This window comes from Chrysemys picta, chromosome 5 (assembly GCF_011386835.1).
Source record: "Chrysemys picta bellii isolate R12L10 chromosome 5, ASM1138683v2, whole genome shotgun sequence".
In the NCBI taxonomy this organism is placed as follows: Eukaryota; Metazoa; Chordata; order Testudines; family Emydidae; genus Chrysemys; species Chrysemys picta.
The window spans coordinates 76337792-76364700 of record NC_088795.1 but is presented as its reverse complement, the minus strand read 5'-3'; the positions used below and the strand labels follow the sequence as shown (position 1 = coordinate 76364700).

Genomic DNA, 26909 nt, shown 5'->3' with positions numbered 1-26909 from the left:
ACATTGAGATTGTTTGGGTGCCCTAACTATTCATTTTGACCTTATCGTATTTGGATTTCTTTTGAGAGTAACCTTAACTCTAACAAAACACCTTATTTTGGTATAATTAGAACATGTATGCAATGTGTTTTACCCTTAAATTACTGATATTTATCCGGAAACTTAACTCCATCTTTACATGGATTGATTTTTTTTTTTTTGGTCTAGGATACACACACACACACTTTACACTCTTATTCTCTTCCCTACTCTTTTCATCCAGGGATAATGGATCAAAATTCTTCTGTTTCACAGCCCTTTTCAATGAAGTCTGTATTCCCCACTGAATATCTGCCCTTCCAGGAGCACACAGGATTTTCTTTTCTTCTCAGGTTTCTTGTCACTACTTTTGTTTTCCCATGTGCTGCATTCCAAAACAGCCTCCTGGATGTAACCTCATGTTTCTCATCAACAAAATGTATGGCCAAAGGTGATATTTTGTCCTGTCTTTATATGGCATTTTTATGTTCTGTAATCCTTATTTTAAATGTGTGTTTAGTTTCATCCACCCACAATACTCCAACAGAACATTTAATCCCATAAATCACATTATCTATCACACATGCAATTCTGTGCTTAATTCTCTACTTCTTCCCATTGTAAGAAGATGCCTCCCCTTTGAGAATTCACTTGAGTTGCCTGGAATAAAATGGGAGTTTAAATAGATTTTCCTATTGTAACATTGTGGACTGAGGATAGTGATAGCTGAAATATTGCCATATAAATAAAAGTTAATCAGCTTTATAAAATGTTTGACTAGCAGGTTGTTATGATCTTGCTTCTATTTTTGCATCTGCTATAGAACAATATTTTCCTCTTTTTGTTCCATTTTAACCAAATGGATCATACTACTCTAAAAAAACCCTGCGTCACATGAGGGGCAAAACATGCTGTAAACCAGCCTCAACAAAGCCAATACTAAAAATAGTACTTTGCATTCTATAGCATCTTCCAGCCCAGGATCTCAACGTGCTTTAACAAGCAGTAATAAAGTAATCCTTAACAAGCATTAAGAAGTTAATCCCTTGTCATAAGAATGATTCATCTCCATTTTACAGAATAGGAAATTGAGTCACACAGAGGATAAATGACTTTCCAAGGGCACACGAGGAATGGAACCCCAGCCTTCTGGTTTCCACTCCTGTGCCTTTTAAAAATGACCGCCCTTCCCACATGTAATGTTTTAAATTTAATTTATTTTAAAGTAAAGTACCTATCGCCAGATAGAAAATATTGATACGTTTAGATAGTAGCTTCAGTGCACTTCTGTAAAGAATTGAATCATAGACTATCAGGGTTGGAAGGGACCTCAGGAGGTCATCTAGTCCAACCCCCTATTGAATTGCATCAGTTACGTAGCTTAGTTAGCCATGTGAATAAGAACAGCAATTGAAAAAGATAATATATTACAAAAACTATATAGAAATATTTCAGTCGTCTGAGAGAATCATAGAATTTGGATGGATAAGGACCTACCATCAGATACATTCTGTTGCAAGTCTAGGATTTCTTCATGAAAATGTGAGCCTGTTCGGTATTAAACTGATTCCAATCTCCTATACAAGTCAATATAATATGTCTAGGGTATTTAGACATTTGACTAAAATATATTACCTTATATCATCTTAATTTAGAAATAGGCCAGCCAAGCATAGCTGAGAAATATTGCTTATCCCTTATTTTTTCATTATATTCTATCACAGTAATTCACCAAGTTTATGGACATGTTGCCCAGTCACTCAGGGCTTGATCCTATGCTCAGTGAAGTGAATGGAAAACTTCCCATAAATCACAGTTGTATAGGATCAGGGATACAGATATCAGATCCAAATCCCCAAATCTTCCCCCTTGTATTTTAAACTGTCAGAAGGAACAAAACAGATGACTTTGGATGAGGGTGAAGAGGGAACGGTCAAACCTACTGCAGCGTTGCAGATAGAGAATCATTTAGTTACAAGATTTAATGTTCCATTGTGGTATAAAGATGAAATATGAAAAGCCTCTTGGAAACACTCTGTGGGGACTTAGGGCTCAGTTCAACAAAGAAAACGGATTTCTTTAGCAATAGTCTTTTTTAAAATAGGTTACATAAAAGTAATGAAGATGAAGAAAATGATCTTCATATTATCAAATAGTACATTTTTCCCACGTTCAGTCACATTTTTTCCCATTAAACCAGTGTTTGGCATTGTGATTTGTCTTGAAGCAGTGCTTACGAAGAGAATATTAAAAGTCAGTCTAACAAATGAGATTTCCTCTTATTGTGAAGAAGAGAACACTCCCTTTTAGTCACAATCAGTGGAGTGGGAAGGATGGCATACAGTTACAGGATTGTTTCTGGATTGTAGGTACGACTGCCAAATTTGACGGTATTCAAATTCATCAAGTAATTACAGCAAGTTTCCTTTCTTCACTCTTTTAAAACTTTGCATTTTTATGTGTGATGTACATTAATTAATAAAGAGGGGTAAATAAATGCTAAAACATGTTCTACCATTGGGTATAAAAAACTATAAACTTGACAAAAGGTAAAATATAAACACTATTTTGGTTTGTTATTACAAGATTAAGATTGATTCTTAGGTAAAAAACAATTTAAACCCTCAAATACTTAATCTGATTGTACAATACCAACTTGATATATAATTAGTTTTAAAAAAATTGCATAGGCAGATACATTTTATGGTGATTGCTGTTCTCTACATATATATAGTCTGTACTGAGTTTTCTACAACATGTTTCAGTTACATAAGGTAGTGGTCTAAATCTTCTAGCTGCAAGAATAAAACTGGCTTATTACATACAAGGTAATTCACTGGTTTCAAAAAAAGTACACCACTGATTTCAATAAAGGTGCACCCTACTTAGGTAAATGGATCTTCCATGGAACATGGCATACCACCTACTTCTTCCTGTCGAAAATGCTGAACTTAAGCGTGTAAAAGCCATTTAATGGCTAAATGAGAACCCAATACTCTAGTGCTCATGGAATAGGAGAGCAAGTGAAAAAGGCTGATTTTGTGGCTATCTATTTAAATACACAGTGAATATTCAGTGTAATTAGGCCCATAAACATTTACAAGATATTTGAGTAACCCACTATTCAATATACATTACATATCCTCCTTTGTGCTTGATCTCAGGAGGATGTGGCTACTACAGCTCACACTTAGGGATTGTAGTCCTTGAGTCCTAGTTCAAATTATAAAGGTTCATGATTTAGCTCTGGAGGCCTTCTGGTTCACTTTCCACTGATTACCAAGATGATGGTCATTACATTTGTTCATACTAGTAAATACAGTTTGTTGATAAGCAGCTGTTTCTAATACCTTGAGCTCAATTTCCTACAACTCCTATATCAGGGGATACAATATTTCAAAACTTGTAACATTTCCTTTATAACACAGTGTACCTATTTTTGTTTGCATCTTTTAAGAGGAAACCCACTTCTTTTTGGCCAACTGACGTTTTACTTCACTCCTGGAGCCAAATTCCTGTCTGGCTCCCGTTCAGCAGCCATCTTGTATTGTCAACCACACCTCTGGTCAATTAGAGGCCCAGTGATACTAAATACATACATAATTGGCCTATCTAAAAGCCCAACTCTTACCTATCTGATGGGTTACTGGAGAGAGACCTCACCTGCTAGTGCTAACTGCTGCTGATAGGAGCCAAACACTTGCACAGCTCTCCCGGGCTTGGCTCCTGCAGCCACCCGTTAGTGCTGGTTGTTAGGTAATGCAGCAGTAACAAGCATTTCTTCCCAAAAGGGCATCAGGCATAGGCAGGAACAGCAATGCCCCAGTAACACAGGAGGATTAACTGTACAAGTAGCGATCTCAAGCCACAGCAACGGGGAAACCAACAAGCCTGCCAATCCCAAGGGGGCATTAGATATATTGCACTAAGAGCAAGCAAAGCCCATAAGAGCTTGGAAGCATCTAAGGGTATGTCTATACTAAGAAATTAGGTTGAATTTATAGAAGTCGATCTTTAGAAAGCGAGTAGGTCGGCGGAGTGCGTCCTCAATACAGTGGCTAGCATCAACTCACGGAGTGGTGCATTGTGGGTAGCTATCCCACAGTTCCCACGGTCTCCACCGCCCATTGGAATTCTGGGTTAAGCTCCCAATGCCTGATGGGGCAAAACATTGTCGCGGAGGGGGTTGGGGTATATGTCATCAGTCGCCCCTCCCTCCATGAAAGCAACAGCAGACAATCGTTCCGCGCCTTTTTTCCGTGCAGATGCCATACCACGGCAAGCATGGAGCCCGCTCAGCTCAGCTCACCATCACCGCTGCTGTTGTGTCCTGGGTGCTGCTGGCAGCAGATGGTTCAGTAGGTATGCAAACCATCGTCATCCACCGCTTCTGCTGCAACTCTGCTCTCCTGGTGCCATGAATCCACCTCGCAGGTCCTCTCATCATTCAGTATATCTATTCTCGTGGCATCTGTCGTCATCGACCACTTCCGCTGCAACTCTGCTCTCCTGCAGATGCCATACCACGGCAAGCATGGAGCCCGCTCTGCTCACTACAATGCTCACAACAGCAGCAAACACCTCCTGCATTATCCTGCAGTAAGTGCAGAACCTGCAAAAGCAGACAAGGAGGCAACGACAGCGCGATCACAATAGTGATGAGGATATGGACACAGACTTCTCTCAAAGCACGGGCCGTGGCAATTTGGACATCATGGTGATAATGGGGCAGGTTCATGTTGTGGAATGTCGATTCTGGTCCCAGGAAACAAGCATAGACTGGTGGGACTGCATAGTGTTGCAGGTCTGGGATGATTCCCAGTGGCTGCGAAACTTTCGCATGCATAAGGACACTTTCATGGAACTTTGTAACTTGCTTTCCCCTGCCCTGAAGCACAAGAATACCAAGATGAGAGCAGCCCTCACAGTTCACAAGCGAGTGGCGATAGCCCTCTGGAAGCTTGCAAAGCTAGACAGCTACTGGTCAGTTGAGAATCAATTTGGAGTGGGTAAATCTACTCTGGAGGTGTTTTGTAAATGGCAGTGGTGTCTACACTGAAGCGCTGCAACCAGGGCCAGCTCCAGGCACCAGCTGAGCAAGCTGGTGCTTGGGGCGGCAGCTTGTAGGAGGAGGCATTCTGCCCAATCCTAGGCGGCCTGGCCGCTTTTTGTTGTTGTTCTTGTTGTTGTTCCGCTCCGGCCACCCTGTAGGGAGCAGCGGCGTGGAGGACGGGAACGCCCTGCAGCAAGCCCGGCAGGGCAGCCCACATCCTTCCCTCCCAGCCGACCGGAGTGGTGCAGAGACCTCCCGGCAGGGGGCATGGCAGGAGGGGCCGCGTGGCAGCGCCCCGCTGAAGCCCTGGCTGCCCCCCTTCTCTCTCTCCCCCCTCTCCGTCCCCCTCCCCCTTCTAGCCAGGACACATCTGCAGGGCAGGGAGTCCCCCTGCACCCTGGCTCCGGCCGCGCCGCAGGTTTTTTTTTTTTTTTTGCTTTGCTGTTCTGGCCACCGCGGGTTTTTTTTTTGTTTGGGGCGGCCAGAAAGCCAGAGCCTTCCCTGGCTAAAACTGTGCCGCTGTAGCCGTTTAAATATAGACATACCCTAAATGTTGGGCTCAGCAGCCTATAGTGGCAGTTTAGCATGCAAGTCTCTCTTGGGAATTTGTTCCATTAAGTAATTACACGAATAATTCTGAAGAACATTTGATGCCTGTGACTTGACAAAAACAATGTACCTTTCAGAGTGGAAGTACTTTTGATATACTTGTGTATTATGAATATAAAAATATTTATAACAAAACAAACCTATTCTGCATGGCAATTTTACTTTAATCTATATTTTATTTACAACTATAACGTAAGTGAAATTAATTCTGAATGTAAGATCACCTATTACGATTTATTCAAGGGTGAATGCTTCCTCAATTAATACCTCTATTACTTAACCACCAATTAATTTCATAGATATCAACTCAAAATTGACAGGCATTAGAAAATTTTTACTTTAAAAAACACAAATTAAAAGTTGTAAAGGATATAAGTAACTGATATAAAATTCGAAGGAATTAAGTACATAGAAGAGTGGGAGAGGTAAGCCATGAATTTGGATATAAATGGTAGCTAAAGCAGCATCCCAACATTGATCGAAGGCCTTATGAAAATGAGAGGTCAGAAAAATGTACTGCTTTGTGTTCAGAGTTGTTCATTAGTCAGCATGAAGTGAATTGCAAACAAGCATAGATATTTTATAACTACAAGGGGCCACCCAGTGTCCAAGATTACTTTTTCAAAGTACTGTGTTCTGTCACCACATGCAGATGTTTTAAAACAGATTTTAAAAATGCATTGACTCAGATTTTCTTTGTAACAGTTACACTGCACTGTCAGAGAGAAAAAACGGAATAAAAAATAAACATGTCAGCCTAAGCAATTAAATAGTAGTTCATTTTTATCTAATGGGTGATAAAATTGGTATGAGAATAGTGAAATCAGTGGCTGGTCTTCACTACAGATGCTACCAACTTGATTTTCAAAAGGTATTGAGTCCTCAACTTCCATTAACGTCATTGGAAGCAGTTGTTCAAGGCCTCTGAAAATATTGTAATCACTAACAAAGTCAAAATGGCCTTGAATATTTTATGTAATTTTTTGCTATTGATTAAAAAAATTTAATTGCAAAAATCTTCTATACTCAGGCCCAATTCACTTAAAAACAGAGGAAAAATACTTCCCTCAATTCCAATTGATTTTTAAACTTACTGGAGCAAAGGGGATTTAAAGTAGAACACGTATTGGTACTTCCACACTCTTCCTTAATAAGCAATGGGAAAACACTTCCAACTGCTCTGAAGGGAGACGGGGAGGAAGAGGCAGAGGTCTGAAGATTATCATACCAGACTAAGAGGACATAAGGCAAATGATGAAAGATTGCAGTAGCATAGGAGTAAGAGTCTTGCTTCCTCTTATTCTCCTGCATGGGTGTATAAAGTAAAGCCATAATCTGGCCCTTCATAGCTGATCTCAGACGCAAATTCCAAGACTATCACTTGCAGAGCTGGAAAATATTAAGTAGTTTCATTTTACTCCTTTCAACTGGCTAGTTAAGCACATTTGAGAACATTTTGAAATCTGTGCCATCCTCATGGCTGGTAAAAGAGCACACAGTCATTTTGCTCCTTGCCCAGCTTGGATGTTAAGTTTTTTTCCCTTCTCAGTAGCTATCTCCTCTTGCCTCCCTCTCTGAAAAGGCTAGTGGGCATGTCCCCCACCTCTTGAATGCCTGGGGTCTTCCTTTTAATTTCTTTTGTACATTGGGTTACACATCTGTTTGCCTTCCTCTCCTCTGCTATATTATTGATCATGCCAGATCACTACACTGTCCAAACCCTAAGAAAAGATCTTTTATTTATATGTAAATACAATTGCATTAAATTCATTCCAGAATTAAATTACATCCAAATGTATTGAGCAAATATATTACACTAAGATTTATTTATTTTGAAAACTTGGGGAATGAATTTCATAGCAAAAAGGAAAGCAAAAAAGTTGCTAATCAAAACCCAAATGTTTTGCACATCTCTTTACACTAGAAATGGTATAGACCTCCCTCAGACCTCTTAAAATCATAAAACCAGAGCCTCATATACTACTTTTCTTGGTCAATAGGCCAACATGAAATTGTAGCCTTCAAAACTAAATACAGAGAGTCATTCAGTTCCCCAGGCATGAACTAAATATTATAGATTGACAACATCCACTGTCATGTAATCATTCTGTGGTTTCCAAGGAACCTTTGAAAATCTCTGTGGCTGGACCAGATTCATACCACCATGTTCTTCCTTGGATATTTTGTCCAGAAGTCTATTGCACAGCTTTATGAAGCTTTGCAGTCAAGATTAATTTCATCTACAACCTCAAGAGACAAAGATTATCACTCTCATATCCCAAGAAATGTGAGCCAGAGGTAATACAAATATTTTATATCCATATAAAACAACATATTTGGCAATATTCCTAGCTTAATTTCTCTGCCATGACCATAGCCAAAACAAAGAGTAAGAGGACACATACAGCATTGTGTGGGAAAGCACTGTGGATTGGGGAAGGACAACATTTCACTAAACACACTCTAGAAATTGCAACAAGATGGATGAATGACTTACTCCCAAGTCGCTTGACTTTGGAATTATTATATCATACCAAGGTGAAATCTGATGTATAGAAACAAGATGGTGACTGTGCTTTGTATGCTGCCCGAGTAAGAATCTTAATGATGTTCTGCATGTTACTTTGAAGACTGAAGGCTAAATTCTGTATTATATCATCAGGAACTATGATGGGGATGAAGAAGAGCCACCTTTAGTCCCCAAGAAACTACAGCCAAAATTTTTTTTTAAGAGAAATAGGAGATAGGAATTAGGCATTACAAGCAGGAAAATGTAAAGGGATTAGGGAAAAGCGGAGACTGGAGGATGGGGAATGAAATATAACAAAGATCAGAAACAGCAGTGGTGTTACAGGTGAATATATTTTCTCACTATGTGATGCTGAATTTAACAATAAAGGTAGGAACAAATAATGATAACTAAGAGCTAGATCAAGACTGTCCCTTTGAGTAAGGCACAGCACATATCTCGCTACTGTCCCTGATCAGTAGTAGAAAACTATATTTTCATAATTATGCACCTTCTCACCTGTGATAACCAGCCCATTGGGGAAGGTTAAACAAAGGCTCCATCCATTTCCCACCCTTATCTGCCCATTCTCTGTCCATATACATGGTGGGGAAGAGGAGGATATGGGGATACTAGGTACAAAGATCCTGCTCTCCAGCAATGTCTGCACAGAGTGGGGAGAGGTGTCTTACTCTCCTTCATGCCCCTGTAGACTGTATAGGGCTGATCCACAATTTGGCACCTATACATTTAATTACTACATAGAAGGCAAATTCTATCTTTGATCTTTGTGCAAATCTGTCACTCAGAGACCACAAATACAAATTTGATGCATCCCTCAACACAGAACAAGACTGACACCCCACTCTACTCTTTTTAGACTATTAAGGGTCAGAATTCTCTAGACTTTAGTTCACTGTAATCTGATAGATCTATTTCTAGTAATAATGGATAATTAGCCATAATAAACAAAGACATATTCCATCAAAGGGTTCCGGTGACTTCATTAAACACAATATCAGAGTTAGTCATTGCCACCAAAGCCCTAAGTTAGACATTCTTCATAATTAGGCTTGGAAGGATTAGATTTTTAATCAGTAAATGTCAATTTTACCATGCACACATACACACAAACTGACGAAAAGAAAATTCATAGACAGGCAAAGTAATAAAAAGGCTGCTTGAGTACTTATTACATCCACAATCCAGTGATTTAGACTTTTGAATTAGGCTTGTTACAAATGGACTAGTGAATGAATAGTAAAAACAGGAATTATTTGTTGATTTAAGGATATTTAAATTGTATATTTTGACAAGAGATGTCGACAATTGGTTTATAAAGCTTTGACTTTTTAAATCTCTCGGTCTACAGTCATTAACTAATTATCTGACACTCCCCCCATAGTTTCCCATAACTAAACATTTAAAGGGATAAAAATCTAAAAAAGAGCTTTAAAATAAACATCTATATTATCAGTCAAAAATTATAAACAAAAATTCTGCCAAGCCTCCCCAATGTAGTACAACTAGTTTTGTATTTTCAATAATATGCAGTTAGAACATGTCAACTGTAGAGAATGAATCATATGTATTCATTCCATATCCTTAAAACAACAACAACAACATTTAGCGAGATCTTTAGAGGAGCTGAGCAGCTGCAATTCACTCTGTCTAATCCCACTGACTTCAAACAGAATTACACAGGATGTAAATCAGGACAGAATTTAGCCCATCATCCTCAGAAATATTTACCTTTGTGGCAGGTTCTTCTGAAGAATGATGGAAAACAACATGGCAGTTCCACTGCAGGGAGGTAGTTTTTCCACTAACTGCATATTCAAAGGTACTAATCTTTTTGTGAGAGCAGTTCAAATAGATTGACCTGTGGTCTTTTGAAGATGCTTTCCATGGTGTTCTTTCCTATAGTATATTGAATGGTTTGCATTTCTTCTTGGAAATAAGGACCCTTGAACATATAGTGTACTACTGTATGTCCTGACCTGAAAGTGTTTTTCCCCCAATGATTTCGGGTATTTTCGATGTCAAAATTTACAACAGTCTAGACGAGCCATGGTAATTTTGTTCACAATGTTTAAATATTTAAAGTAAAGCTCAAATCACAAGTCAATGTTTAGGCTTCTATTTGTAGTAATTTTTTTTCCAAACTAGTGATATCAGCTAGAGAGGAACAGAGATCTTGAAACTCTTTTGAGCATGCTTAAACATTTCAGTGACACTCCAGGGCATCATTTTGATGCCCTATTAGTATTCAAGTTACCATCTGGGGCCAGATTTTGTCATTAGATAGCAAAAAACCAAAATGATACCTTAAGCTTTCTTGACTTTATTAATGTTCCAACACAATCTTGTTAAACTGATATCCAATCCAGACAACTGTACATTGGTATGCTCTGATCTATGACAGACAGACAGATGCTTCCCAAATGACAGCTCCTTCATGTACTAACAACTAAAAGTGAACTAAGAAGGAAATGGTCATTAAAACATCAAAGAAATGTGCCTGGGATGATTGAAAGAAAGTGCTTGAAGCAAAGTTTTTTTATTTTTGTATTTATTTTGTTAGGGTCTATAACTGAAGTAGAGTTTCTTTGACCTCAGAAATTGAACTCCCAGCTAGTGAAGACCAGGCATTGAATATTGCAGTCTAAAATATACCACAGAAAAACATCATTAACTTTTAGTTAAGACTGCTAAATTGCATTTCTATCAGTACAACAATAAAAATCCAGGAAAATACCAGTTAAGACAACATTCATATCCCCATAGAAGGAGCTGATGCCTCCATAGCCCAGCTGCAAGCTCCATGTCTCTGACAACTTAACCTTTGGTATCCCCCAGCTGCCCTCAATGGCCATTCCCACCATGTGCTGGCCCAAGGAACCATGACAGGTAGCAAGGAATACTTCAAAGTTGCCAGAGATGTGGAGCTTGAAGCTCAGTTCCAAGGGCAGCTGCTTCTTCTGATGAACCTCATGAGGTTTCCTTGAGAGGACCCCCATTTTGACAGACAGGGTGAAGTCCATCTGACTGGGAGTGAGTTTCTGAGATTTAACAAGTGACAGAACTGGAGAGGGATGGCAAAATGCATTGATGGAGAGGCCTGGATGAAGCCTGAATGAGTTTTGGATAAATTCAAGTTCACAAAAGGGCTAAGGAGCAGCACAGGGGAGCACAGCTGGCAGAAGAGCTTTCCTTTGACTCTTCTGCCCACTTGTCCTAACCCCTGGGATTTAGCCATGCCTTCCAAGCCCATTGCACGCCCAACCCTCACAACACTTCTGTACTTCCCTTCCTGCACCAACTTCCCACCACTTGTTAGGCCTGTACTGCTCATTTGTATTCTGATGAACTTCACTCCACCCAAGCAGATCCCATGTTGGGCACACATTCATTAGAGAACAACTGTCTCTCTAGTGGACTTGCAAGCTCTGCATCTCCAATAACTTTGGATTTAATTTTTCCTTCTCTCTTGCCCTGGGAGGGGATGAAATATTCACCTCCAAATTTGCAGACACAGAGAGCCATTGAGGGCCTGGCAAAGAAGAGTTGAAGACCAAGTTGACAGAGAAGTAGAGTCAGATGCCTCCACTAAGGAAGCAGCCAATTCTTGTAGCATTTCAGAAAACCAGAAGCAGCTGACAAATCTGAGCAGTTCTGTCATCTTCTCCTGATGGAACCAAGTTAGTTATTCTCCTAATTCGCCGTGTTTTTTAATTTAAGTTCAAAAAGCAAAAAAAAAGTGTTCTATCCCTGAGATGATATAAATGTTTGTGTAATATTTTAGAAGGGAAACAAGAAATGACCTCTGTTTTACCACAGAATAAGAGATTATAGATGAAAAAGACATGGGAAACATGGTGAACACATATAAAATGAACTGGATAGGAAAGTAGGTCGGGAAATTTTCAAACGTGGAACTCATTGCCACAGGATGTCTTTGAGGCCAAAAACTTAGCAAAGTTCAAAAAGGGATACAGAATAGCCAAAGTTACAACAGTTCATGTTAACACATTCTAGAAGAGATATTAAGCCTCATGCTTCAAAATTTATGACAAATCTCTTGTGACGTTGTGCAGTCTATATGGTTTTATAAAAACTTGATAATAAATCAATATAATGTAACTGAGATAGTTTTAGAGAAAATACGGTAATAAGTGAATATAACGTAACTGGGATATGCTTTATGCAAAAGGTCTCTTGTAAGGTATCATTACAAAGCTTATAATCTACTGAGTATGATCATCTGATTTGTATAAATGTACCACTCTTGTATCTAAAACTAGAAACATAAAATGTAACTCTGAGGGCCTATTGTAATTGTGTAAAGTGTGGACTATTAATGATGGTTTGGAATCTTGATGACTCTTGATGACAATTTATGAGTTTGCCCTGCATAAGCTTTATGCAGGGTAAAACGGATTTATCTGGGTTTAGATCCCACTGGGAGTTGGGCATCTAAGTGCTAAAGACAAGCAAACTTCTGTGAGCTGTTTCCAGGTAAACTTGCAGCTTTGGAACAGGAGATTCAGACCCTGGAGCCAGACGGGAGTGTCTGGCTCAGCAAGACAGGGTGCTGGAGTCCTGAGCTGGCAGGGAAAACAGAAGCAGGGGTAGTCTTTTGCACATCGGGTGGCAGCTCCCAAGGAGGTTTCTGTAATCCAACCAGTCGGCAAACTCATAAATTGTTCGCCCTCTATAACACTGATAGAGAGATATGCACAGTTGTTTGCTCCCTCAGGTATTAATACATACTCTGAGTAAATTACTAAATAGAAAGTGATTTTATTAAATACAGACAGTAGGATTTAAGTGGTTCAAAGTAGTAACAGACAGAACAAAGTAAGTCACCAAGCAAAATGAAATAAAATGCGCAAATCTATGCCTAATCAAACTGAATACAGATAATCTCACCCTCAGAGATGCTTCAGTAAGTTTTTCTCAGACTGGACACCTTCCAGGCCTGGGCACAATTCTTTCCCCTGGTACAGCTCTTGTTGCAGCTCAGGTGGTAGCTAGGGGATTCTTCATGATGGCTCCTCTCTGTTCTCTTCCTCCCTTTATATATCTTTTGCATAATGCGGGAACTCTTTGTTTCTCTGGGTTTCCACCCCCCCCCCCACTGGAAAAGCACCAGCTTAAAGATGGATTCCAGTTCAGGTGACATGATCACATGTCACTGCAAGACTTCATTACTCACTTGCCAGCACACACACATATACAGGAAGGCTCACAGGTAAATACAGCCATCTGCAGACAATGGGAGTCATCAAGATTCCAAACCATCATTAATAGTCCACACTTTACACAATTACAATAGGCCCTCAGAGTTACATTTTATATTTCTAGTTTTAGATACAAGAGTGGTACATTTATACAAATCAGATGATCATACTCAGTAGATTATAAGATTTGTAATGATACCTTACAAGAGACCTTTTGCATGAAGCATATCCCAGTTACGTTACATTCACTTATTACCGTATTTTCTCTAAAACTATCTCAGTTAGATTATATTGACTTATTATCAAGTTTTTATAAAACCATATAGACTGCACAACGTCACATCTCTAACTGCTAGGGATTAGGAGAGTTTTTGCACCTTCCTCTGAAGGATCTATTGACATAGTCAAAGACAAGATACTGGGTATGATGGACCATAGGTCTGATCCAAGATGACAATTTTTATGTTAGTGCAGGATTGTTTTGTATGGTACATGTGCCAGTATTTTGCCCAGGCTAGTTTGTAAAAGGAGCTTCCACCACTTGCTTGAGAAGCAATCATTTTTCACTTCCCTTCTATAGTGTTACACACATACCCTAGAACTGCACAATGTAATGAATCTCACTGTTCACTCTGATATTCACAATTCCCTTTCCCTATTTCATCAGTCCATCTTCTTTGGCTCCCCCCCAACACCAACAATCTCTTCAGCCCATTCATCATCTTCTCACATCCTTGTCTTTGTGCCTTCTATGCACAGGGAGCAGCCTGGGAAGACTTCTCTAACTTACTATACTCAAAACACAAATTTGAAACCTAAAAGGATCTAACCTCAGTCTTAACACAGTCAAAATTCCCATTAAATTCAGTACAAGTTTTATTTTACATACTGACAGCAAAAACAAGCCCGAAATATGCAACATTCATATTATGCTTCCAAAACATGTGATTTCATGGCTAGCGCTTCAGAGAGAAGAAATGGATGATACCGATTTAATCTCTTATTGCTTCACTGCAAAATACAAAGACGGGCTTTACAACCACTGTTGTGCATAAGATTCTTTGAGAGGGTTGGAAGCATGAAAAAGTTGATCGGAGAATCAAATTGTCAGATCACTTGTACAAAATATATCACAATCTTATTTCATCTCACGCATAAGATACATTGAACTAAATGGCAAGTACATTCTGACGTGCTTCAGCTTTGCAGTCAGTCATCCATTATGTCTACTAAATAGACAGAAACAACAACTCCTTTAGGGCTTTCATCAGCTGAGACTCCTGCTGGGTTTTTTTTTGGAATCGGATGCAAAAGGCATCACTTGGCTCACAACCCGTAAGTATATTGGCTAATACAATGTCCAACATGACAACGCAAATCAAACAAACCCTACTGTCTCCACCATTGCTCTACGGTATTTTCTCCAGTATTTTACTGTTTAGAATCAGCTGATGCTCCGCTTGTCCCCTATTTTCATGGTTAAACTGAAGTGAGAGGCTGAATCCTATATCCAACTTGAAGGAGCTACTTAAGAATTTTTTTTGACAAATTAAAATCAGTGTCATCGGAAATAAAAAAGGTCCTTTGAATTGGATAATACAGTAACATCCATACAGGTGTATTGTGATTTAAAGGATTACACAGTAATCCTATTGGCATCTGGTTTAAAGCAAAAAAGAACGTAGGAGCCATGTCTGATGTTAAATCAGTTGCAACAAAGATGTGCTGGAGTGGGGTTACCCTAAAATATTTATTTACGCCATGATTTACATTTTGTGACTCACTGCTGTGCTTCATGGTATAATTTTTTTCTATACTTATTCTTTGATGCCAGGGGACATCAGGAAAGAGATACCATTTGGGGAAGATGAGCTATTTGATTTAGAAGGAAGGTAGGTCAATCTCCAGTTCAGAAGATAGAAAAGGGGCACTAAATTCAATTATAAAAGTACACAGTATATAAACTGAAACATTTAGACGGTTGTGGTTAAAGGGATGAAACAATTCTGCATTCTGTGAATTAAGTCAATTGTTAATTCCCATTCTTATAACTGCCACTGTATTCTTAGAGTTTGTTAATTTTCATAGAAAAAGAGCTAAGAAACCATTAAAATAAATCATTTTCCAGATTTCATAAACTCAGTGGTTGTGACTAGAATTCTGTTCCTGAAATTATAAAGTCCCTTTGTATTCCAGCATCTAGAACACTAATTCTTGAGAAAGAGAAATGCCCAAGAAGAAGCTGGGAAGGGTGCATGTGTGTGGGGTGGGGGGAGGGATCTATATTAAAAACAAAATTAAATTGGAATTTGTGTTTCAGTTAATGCATTCATACAGTTTAATATCCATTTAGATCAATTACCAATATAGAGCACACTATATTTCCGTGAGGAGAACGTGTTTGTCTGCACATCAAAAACTAAAGAAATGGGAATATCCTGCATGTTGCTCTTAACCAAATAGGATTAGGTGGAGTCTTTCTTTGTAGTAGAGTTGCAGCTTGTACATTTACATGTATATAAAAACTCTACTGTAGTATGTGTACTACGTAGAACTTGAAAAAGAATGTCTTTTTCGACTAGTGCTATACACTGTGACTTGTTAAATAAAGCTCCTTGACTACCAAAATGCAAACATTGAAAAAATGTGGGGAAATTGTCTAAAGCAACTATCATCTTCACTGAGTTATATATTTGACAATCTATTGTGCTCATTAAAAACTGAACATATAGTATTTTCTATTCCAGTAGGGGGGGTGGGTAGGTAGGGGTGATAAAGCTGTCTTTTCAATGACTATTCCATTTAAAATCATTAGAATTGTCACTTATTCCAAAACTTTCTTTGTTACAGATTGCTGATTGGCAAAAGCAGAGAGATGGAAAATATCCACTCACATTTAAATTGTGACACTTTTCTCATTGTGACAAACATGGTACACTAATATTGTCTGTAATTTCAATATATTGGGGATTCAAGTACGTTTTTATACAGACACATGGCAGGTACTTTTTTAATTTATTTCACATTTTGTACTCATTACATTAATTCATAAGAGATAAAATGTTAAAAATATATAAATAGTTCATAACATTGTGTAGATAAATAATCAAAAACATCCTGGAGAGAAAAAAATCTAAGCAAATCACAATTTTATAGAATTAAATCTCAAAACACTAATTGTCATTGCTCATATTTGCATAAAAATGGTGAATTAATTCACCTATATTTGGCAAAATACAAGATAGAAGCAAGAAAACCAAAAGCAGCACACACTGCCTTAAACAGGTTTAGTATTTTTGTCACTCAACTGAGTGATTTTATACTATTGTATATATTAGTACTATTTTACCTAAATTCCATAACCTTCAAACTATAACAACTGCTTCCTATCACAAGAGGATTTGAATGTTACAATTACAGCACCAGTAAAAGAAAAAAAAGTTTGCTATCTGGAGGAGAGGATTGAGCTCTCATAAGAAATTTAAGGGGAAAAAAATTATTAGCTAGATCTTTCTTCCTCTCAGTTCAAGGATTCCAAATGTCTCAAGCGGGATATTATATTTTGATGGGTTGCTCAGCTCTCTGGCCCCAATCTAGCAAAATGTTTCTACCAGCTGACCAATGAGATGGCCAAGGAGCCCACTGTCTCAGGCAAACTAGCTATTCTTTGAAAGCACTGCACAAAACTTGCTGGGGAAATGTTTCTCCTTTTTTGTTCTCAGCTGCATCTCAGCTTATTTATTCCTGAAATACCTCAATAGTTACAGAAATGTGTTGTACAGAGCACATCACCAATGCATGCATTTTATTTTCTTCACTCCTTGTTCCAAGCATAAGTAGTGTGTGTAAAATGTCTCTAGTTCTCAAGATGCATGATTTACTATTTCGTTTTGTTTGAACATAATCTATAATTTTTGTTTTTTATCAGAATATTTCTCTCTACCTAACTTTCTCTGCTTATCTGTCCATTGGCATTTTTGCCTTATGGTTTTAAATTACATTTTCTTCAGTGTCCTTGTATAAAGGAGATCAAGGCAATGACTTTAATATGGCTGGCCTTTTTACACATGAAAATAAATGGTGTTACAGATGGAAAATGGTTGGCATTGAGGTTGTAGTATACAAGTTTAGGCATGTAGAAGAATAGATTCACCACTGGCACCCCCCGATGGCCAGGCTTCTCGTAGCAGCTCTTTCCTGCCTAGTACACCCTGCTGGCAGTCTCACTTCTTGTGACTCAGCCCAGGTCACATTTTAGTTCCAGCCCTTCCAGATGGACAGACACACCAATAGAAAGAGTCCAATGCCTTTACAAAAGGTCTGTGACCCAGACTCAAGTGCCCACATCTTTCCTTCAGGGTTTTCAGTTGTCTTTATCCTCTTCTCAGAGGCCTTCTGCCAATTCCCCAGTGGCTGGAAGGAGAACCCAGACCCTCGCACTACACTGGGTTGCAGTCCAGGAAACCTATAACCAGCAGCAAGGTCTGTCCCCAGACTCCTGATTCTGCCTGCCTGAACTTTTTCCCATGGTAGCCTCTTTTCAGGCCTTCTCTCCACACCTCCCTACATTCACCTTTGTCTCAGAGCCAGCACACCCACGGCTCTCTGCTAGAATCCCCCAACAAAACCCCCAAATTAAAAGTACAAACAAAAACCCATTCTGCCCTCTTCGGGCTTGACTTTTCATCCTTCTCTGTTCTTCAGCTGAATGCCCCCCAAGACACTCTCTCTCTTTGGAAGACCGGATCATGCCCTATTATCAGGGCTCAACACCAAAGCCTGTCTCCCCCAGTGACTGCTCCATCTCTCTCCTGTCCTTTCCACTACTCACAGAAAAATAACAGAGTTCTTTTCCTGCAACCTTCTCCTTATATTTTATGGCATAGTAGACTCACATTCTGAGTCTATAACCACCAACTGTTGGATTTAATTATATATAGTTATAGTCTCTCTCTTTTCCCAGTATTTTTTAAAATTATAATATTGCTTTCTTAATGGTGCCTCATTTTCCTGTTGTTCATACTCGGTATTTTAATGTAAACTTTGTCACTTTTAGGTGCCTGAGTTTGTCACATAAAATCCCTCATCAGTGTTACACTCCTAGAGGATATGATCAACTGTTTCTTTGACCTTGCAGGTCTCACACAGCCAGTCTTTCTGTTTATTAATAAAAGCCAAGTTACTGTTTAAGCCACAGAGGGAGTGTCCAGCAAGTATTCAGAGTAGAGCTTCTTTACTCTCTCTCAGTTTCTTGCAGGATATCATTTTCAATTCTAGGGCTTCGTGCTATTCCCCCCTGGGTTCATTTTAATGAGGTTTTTAAAGTCCTGTTCACTTAGAGGGACCTCTATAACTTTTTTTGTTACTATGTATGCCACCTTGTTTCCTGTTACCCCAACGTGCACTGGGATCCATGTTATTTCAATGTTTACTCCCATCTGTACCAATTCTGTTAGTAACAATATTTCATTAATTGTATCATGTCTGCTATCTGAATTCCCATTTTGAGTGCCTGTAGTATTGATCGTGAATCTGACAAGATGACAATGGAGGCAGGTCACATATCCAATATCCAATACGTCAACATTATTCCTGCGAGTTAGTTTGCCATATTGGCTACAAAAGTTGATAATCTAATGAGTTTCTTTATTCCAAGAGTTGGACGCTGAATGCTGTTCCCACTCTTCCAGTTGTCTCATCTTTATAGCCATCTATAATATTTGGAAATGTTTTCCCTACTTATCACATACATATTGCTTGCTTATATTTAAAACATTTAGCTGTTCCTTTCCAGTTTTAATTTCAGTATGTAGTTCTGCATTTATATTGGCTGTGGGGCAGGGAGAAAGATTTTCCACCTATAATGCATTTTCCAAGGATATTTATGCTAATTTCTTTTCTCCGTTCCTTTGTCCATATTTTAATCCTATTAACAGAAGATATTTTTGGCTTCCCCACCCTCTATGTTGTCCATTGACTTTCCAGCATTCTCCACATATTTGTTTAGTGTTTCCATCTTCCCTGTTTCCTATTACTTTTGCCTAGAAGGTAAAGTCCAATAATTTAATTCTTAATGCTACAGGCATTTCACCAGCAGCTATATGCATTATACACAAAGGGGTCATGATGAAGGCACCACATGCAATGAATAAGGTTTGCACCAGGGCCGGCTCCAGGCACCAGCTTAACAAGCAGGTGCTTGGGGCAACCAAAGGAGAGGGGCGGCACCTGTGGCAATTCGGGGGCGGCAGGTCCCTCACTCCCTCTAGGAGCGAAGGACCTGCCGCTGAACTGCCGCCGCCGATCGCGGCTTTTTTTTTTTTTTTTTGCTTGGGGCGGCAGAAATGCTGGAGCCGGCCCTGGTTTGCACTATGGGTCTAGCTTCTAGTGTTTAATTTTTGGTCCTGAAATAAATGCTTGGCATCCATACTCAAAAACTGTTCTTATTAATGCTCTGTTATCTGCATCCCGGCTGGTTCTGTAAATACTTTTAAGTAGACTGATTTTACCTTCACATTCATTTACAATATTTTCAATGTGATCCTTCCATGTTAGCTTGCTAACAAATGTCACACCCAGGAATATGTAGTTGGTTATAGATTTAGAATATTTGCTGTCCATATAGAGACAGGTAACAGTCTGTTTTAGTTTTCCTTTTAGTGAATATCGTTCCTTCAGTTTTGAGAACTGAAAATTAGAAACCCCATGTTTCCCCATTTTTTCCTAAGTGCTTCATTAATTCGCTTCTCAGCTATTTCCTGGTTTCTGACTTTAGCCCATATGGCACAGTCATCTGAGAGGGAAAAAAAAAAAAAAAAGGAAATGTCCATGCCTTCACTCATCCTTTTCGGGAGGTTATTTGCCATTATGTTGAATAAGTTAGGGCTGATGATGCTCCCTTGTGGAGTGCCATCTGCAGCCTCCTCCTAATCTGTGCTTCCTTTCTTTATAGTCATCACCTAGCTTCTTCCTCAGCTGACCTTCATCTTTAATTAAGGCTGTCCGACCCAGTAGATGCAACCAGGTAGTATAACTGGCCTCTCACCCTTAACCCTTTGGTTGCCTGTGTAGGGTACACACCACATCACAAAACACTATGGCCTGATTTTATACTCACCAGTTTTATACCAGATATAACTCCAATGACTAATAGAATTTCTCCTGATTTACAAATTAGAGGAGACTTGGATCTTATGTATTTTGCCAATGGACTAAACTATATTCACTTTATGTGCTGACCAAGGATGGTCCTTAATTTGTATACACATTTTTATTGTTCCTGCAGCTCATATTCTTGAATAGAAATATCTATTTTCAAGGACTTTAGATTTTGGTACAGGAAATGAAGAATTGTAACAGTTTCTATATTTTTAGATCTGTTCAATCTACATTTTTATCTTAAATTTTCCAGTATTGTTAAAATTCTGATGATCTACATATATTCTATTTAATATTAGAATGGTACTGAAAAGTGGTTATATTGTGTATTCATTACCTCTTTGGTGTTTATTTTAAAATGTAAGGAAATGTATAAATTAGAGTGACAGGGCACTTGCTGTTGCATCTTGATGACAAAAGAGTAATCATGTAATCATCAACATGTACTTTAAAAGTAGATAACCAGTCTCTTCAAAAGTATCGATTTACTTATATCTGCAATGGTGAGAGAGTTCTTTGTAGAGTCAGTAGCAGGATATGCCCCTTTTAGTCTTGGTCACACCAGTTCTCTTCTGTTGGGCCATCTTGGGAATCATCATTTGTTACAGGAAAGTTAGCTAAAACTGTAGTTACCCCAGCTGGGATGTAAAAAACAGTGGCCTTGACTCAAACATACTCCAGTGGAATGTTCTATTCTAATCAATCATAGAGTTCACTTTGTTTCAAATGACACTTGTATACTTTATCAAAGGAAGTGCTTATAGATATGCAATAATTTTTGTTTTAACATTTAGTGCCTTTGAAAAGTAAATGACTGGCAGCAGAAAAAGAGGAGATTGTACAAGCTTCCTGCCACACCCATAGCCTCTACAACCCAAAGTTGCTCCCAAATACAGAATGAAAATAATACCAGGGAACCACATGCACCATACTAAATCTTGATCCAACTGAAGTCACTGAAGCAACTCTTCCATTGTTGGGCCTACATTCCATTATAAATTGAACTATTGTTCACTTCCACCAACAGGCCAAAGTCAGTCTTGGTATAAGCCAGCACAACTGCATTGCAGTCGCAAGAACCACCATTGATTGGTCTGACCCAGTATGGTCAATCTAGCCGAGTATCCTGTCTTTCAACAATGGCCAATGCAAAGTGCTTCATCAGGAATGAACAGAAGAGGGCAATTATCAAGTGATCGATCACCTGTCATCCACTCCCAACAATCAATGGCTAGAGACACTCAGAGCATGAGGTTACATCTCCAGCAATGAGATCCACAGGATAACTGAGCACTGTTTGCTTTAAACCTGCTGCCTATTAATTTCATTGAGTGACCTCTGGTTCTTGTGTTATGTGAAGGAGTAAATAACATTTCCTTATTCACTTTCCCCACACCATTCATGATTTTATAAACCTCTATCTTATTCCCCCTTAGTCATCTCTTTTCCAAGCTGAACAGCCCCAGTCTTTTTAATCTGTCTTTATACAGAAGCTATTCTAAACCCTTAATCATTTCTGTTGCCTTTCACCGTTCCTTTTCCAATTCTAATACATCTTTTTTGAGATGGGGAGATGAGAATTGCATGAAGTATTCAAGCTGTGGGCATACCATGGATTTATATAGGGACATTATGATATTTACTGTCTTTTATCTATCCCTTTCCTAAGGATTCCCAACATTGTTAGCTTTTTTGATTGCTGCTTCACATGGAGCTGATTTTTTCAGAGAACTGTCCACAATGACTCCAAGATCTCTTTCTTTAGTCAATTAAGTTATATTGTTTGAATCTGATTCCTTGTTTTGGTCAGTTGGTTAATTTTTTTTTAATGGATCAGAGACAAAGTCTATACGCCACATTTTACTGAAAGGCATGCAGAATTCAGCTGCAGAGAGCTTTTGGACTACTGATGTACTAACATTCTTACAAGCAAGCACTTTTGATAGACAATGAGACACTTTGAAGATGAGGAAGAGATCTATCAGGGGATGTGTGCTGCTCAAAGCTGGACCTTCACAAAGAAACTGAAACAGGCTCTGTGCCAAACCGGATGGTAGACATCAGCTGGCAGGGGGAAAAAAAAAACCCACAAAGATAAGGAAAAGGACGGATGCATGTATAGCCACTGAATGTGCTGATGTACTGGGAAAAGGTCATGCAATATCTGCAGACAGAACTCGGAGGAAATACACCTAACTGGAGAAACATGGCAAGGATGAATTCTCCCCTTTACATTTCCCCCCTTGACTACAGAATCTTGTAGAACAAATCATAATAAATAATTTTATATCTGATTTGAAGACCCTGGCAAGGAACAGACAAATCACATGATAGGTGAGTGATGAACCTCTCTATTTGAGTAGGCCTGAGGTTCTCAGACCCAATTTCTAAGCTAAACTAATTTTGTTTAACTTCCAGATATAAATTAAATGTGCAAAATCAAAGGTGCTCCTGCTAAGAGTTAGGCCCCAAATAATACAGGACCACAGCTTACTTGTCTTTTTGGGTGACCTGAAGGGGAAAAAAAAACATTAACTAACTTGGAATTAAAGTCACCAGTAATCTGAAAGACTGTATAAAGCTAACTTTTAACAGGGCTGCTGGAACAATTTATATAATGGGAATGCTAAAAGCCACTGAACCAAACTGTAAATCCTGTATAGAACAGAAACCACTTCAAGCCAAGGGGGTGCGGCAGCATCCCTAGTTCAGCACCTAGGACTTTTAGACTTTATTACAGAAGTTACATTTTCAAAATTCATCTGAGCAGAACTTGTAAGAACTTGTATCTGCAGCAGCCAATACATGAGGTTAGAGGCACGGCATAAAACTCATAGCACCTGGTGTAGGGTGATGCTAAGATGGCTTTGTGATCTCCCTGTCCTGGGCCCCTGGAGTAATTTATAGAGCTGTGCGGGGAAAAAACACACAGATTTTTTTTTCCAGTGGCAGTTCTGGGGGGGAAAGATTTTGAAATTGATTTTTTTGGGGGGGGAATTGTCAGCAAATCAAAAAAGTTGGAAAAGTTTTGTTGCAGGTTGAACAAAATATTTTGTTTTGGGTTTTTTAATAAAAGCAAAGGGAGTGAAAGGCTAGATCCACAGAAAATGGAAGCACTGGTAGTGGTATACCACAAATAGCCCAGTGGTTAAAACACTCACCTAGTGACATTTATTGAAGCAACTCCTAGAACTCAGGTCTACCAGGAGAGTGCAATAATCACGAGGTTAGAGAGTACTTCTCACTGGTCAAGTGACTATTTAAGTTTTATACACTAAGTGAAACAGAGATTAAGTGGAAGGAGAGATTAAGAGAGCCTACCCCAGAATACCCAATAGCCTGATGGTTAGGGCACTCACGGGGGGAGAAGGAAGACCTGGGTTCTAGTCCTTTCTCCAAAATATAGTCTCCCACATTCCAAGTAAATGCCTTAACCACTGGGCTGTGTGTATAAGATGAGCACCACCACCACCCTTTTCTTCCTCCCATAGTGCCTAAATCTCCTTGTGAACATAGCCTGAAAAAATCAAAATGTTTCATTTTTAAAATGTTGAAATGGTTCATTTCGACATTTCCAAAAGAGAGACATTAGCAATAGACTATCTGTGTCTTAACTCCCCCCTTTACGCAGAATCAAGAGATAAAATTCCCAGCCTGCTGCTCTTTTTTTGTCAGCTCTCTCTCTCTTATGGCTACCACATTTCTCTTTGTTCACTTAATTACCACTTTAACTCTTATCTTGTAACAGCTTTAGTGACTTCTCCTTGTCAATTTTGTCTGCCTGACTTGCACTGCCTGATGGACCTCCATCTTCTGTGTCTCTGTTCATCACACTTTGTTCTATACCATGTCCTCCTCGGCTTTTTTGTAGAAACCATTTCTGACCAAATGCTCCTAAAATAGCATCTTCTCATATTTTAATACGTTTCTGGAACTGCTAGATTTTTACCTTATACTTGTGTTAGCACCCAGAGCCAATTCCCTTATCCTGTCATTTTCTCTGACTTGTGCATAAATTCCATCCCCCCACTCACCCTCCTTTCCTAAGCTACTAGACTTCTGGTAGCATTTCATTAGCAAGTAATCCTTAATTATATAAAGAATAACAAGCTCTTGCTCTGTGTGTTAATATAGCATAGCAGGTCATGTAAAATTGTAGTTTCAGCAATGCCATCTATTGGAGAGCACACATCTAATACACAGATTACTCATTGATAAGCAGGCAGTTTTAAAAGATACGATGTTATGGCAGTCTGTTAATTGCCATGACTCAACAGGTGATCATTTAAATATTTTCAAATAAATAATCCTTCTCCCACCAGCATATCTTGTCTGGCATCTATGGAAAAAGAAAAATGTTCTTTGGTACCAGAATTTCCTAGTGCAAAAGGCTAATACAAAATACAGTTAATCCCAACACATCCAGAACCAAGAAGTTTTGATGACAAGATCTTTAAAAGGAAAAAAAGTAAAACAAAAATCTCTACTCTCTCTTTTCCATAGGAACGGTAGCCTGACTCTGTTTTTGTATCACCAGCCTGCATGGTGATGTGGTAATGCAACCACACTCCCCATCTGATCCTGTTAAATGAGAAACAGGATTTGGTGGGAGGCAGAATGGGGGACATTCTGGAATAGAAACAAGATTGGCAACTAGTACGGTAGCACATAGGTAGAGGATATCTGATCACTTTCATCTCCCTTACCCCATAGTACTGTCCTGGCTAGGCTAATTCAGCTAAATTTGTGGTGACCTGAGGCAGCATGCAGTAAGTCAAGATTTTATTATTTTTGTTGCAAGCTTAAAATACTGCCCTAAACATTTACAAGCACATGTTGCATACCAATTTAAATCATGTATACAGTACAGCATAGCAAAACACCAGCAATATTTTGTTTCTTTTTCCACAACCCTTGGAACTCTTCAAGGCAGATGGATGAAGCATTCTTCTACAAATATTGGGAGAACCCAAGTCCCCTAACCTCTCACTTGGGCTCGTTGTGTTTCCTTGGGCAAGTCCTTCTGTGTACTACTTCATCCCTCTGTAAAATGGGGGAGGGGGGCGTGATCATATTTAACCACTTTTTAAAGTGGTATGAGATTCTTGGATGGATGTCACCATATGCTCTTTGTGCAAAGTATTATATTCTCTGGATTAAAATCCATGCAAATTAGGACTTTGGGTACTATATAGAAAGCAATATAACATTTTATCATGTTTATCCTCACCTCCCTTATTTATTGGCGATCTAAACTTTTTGTAAGTATTCTTCTTGATATGTGGAGATAAATCAATCTATGTATAAAAGCCCACAGTATTAAAGCCAACCATGTTGTACAAGTGAAAGACTGAACAAAATATACTGGAATTTGTAGACTCCCACATAGAGCATTTGCAGGATGAAGCACTATTAATCAGACACTAACCATTTTTTGGCTATGAGAAAGGGATTTTTCTTGAATACCTTCCCTTTTATAGCCCCCTTCTCTCCAACAGAGGAGACCTATGATGAGAGCCATCACTCCACCATATCTAGCAATGGGAGAGCATTTGAAAATGGGGCTTTTGGCAGGATCAAGTCAGGCCTCACAGCTAGTTTATGAAAAAAAATCTCATTCTGTAAACTGGACAACATTTATTTTAAAGAACAAAGCACACCCACTGTGAGTATGAGAAAGGAAGAGCTTACTTTCACATGTCAAACATTCAAAAGAAACACAGCTGCACCTTCAGACTTTCTGCATCTGAGCACATGCATCACTGCAGTCTTCCTGAAGAACTGACAGAAGGCTGAGGTGCAAAATGTGTGGAAACCTTGTAAAGGTCCTGGAAGAAGTGCCATTCTGCCATTGCCCTGCTGTTCCCTGATTACATATATTTCATAGATCTTGTCAGGGCCAAAAATGACCTAGGGTACTCGGGATGCTGAAAGCTTCCCCAATTGTCTTATGCTGTGTCAGGCAAAAAGCACAGGTCATTTACAGGATGGGTAAAGAGGCCAATAGGAGATCTGCACTGGAGAAAGGCTCATGTGGATAGAAATTATTTGAACTTGGGTATTGTAGAGCAAGGTGAAAGAGAATCCGTACTGGAGAATAGGCATATCCACTATACCTGTGCTGATACTAGAATGAGGGCCTGTGGCCCACCCAATCTGCACCTGTGTCCTGTATGTAGCCTAAAGATTTTCTGCAAACAAGTTCGACTCACCTTGGGTTTGTAGTGAGGCAACTGCCCCACTCCTGAAGAACAGGGGTTAAAGGCAGCCCTGGAAAGGGCTGCAGCTCTGAAAAGCTAGGCTGATTAGGGAAGCAGCC

General features: G+C 39.1%; 1 long non-coding RNA gene across 1 annotated transcript in view; it reads right to left on the bottom strand.

Annotated features, from left to right (window-relative positions):
• The window catches only part of LOC135983687 (uncharacterized), a 161842-nt gene that overhangs the window by 91760 nt on the left and 43173 nt on the right, over window positions 1-26909 (bottom strand). The window lies entirely within an intron of this gene.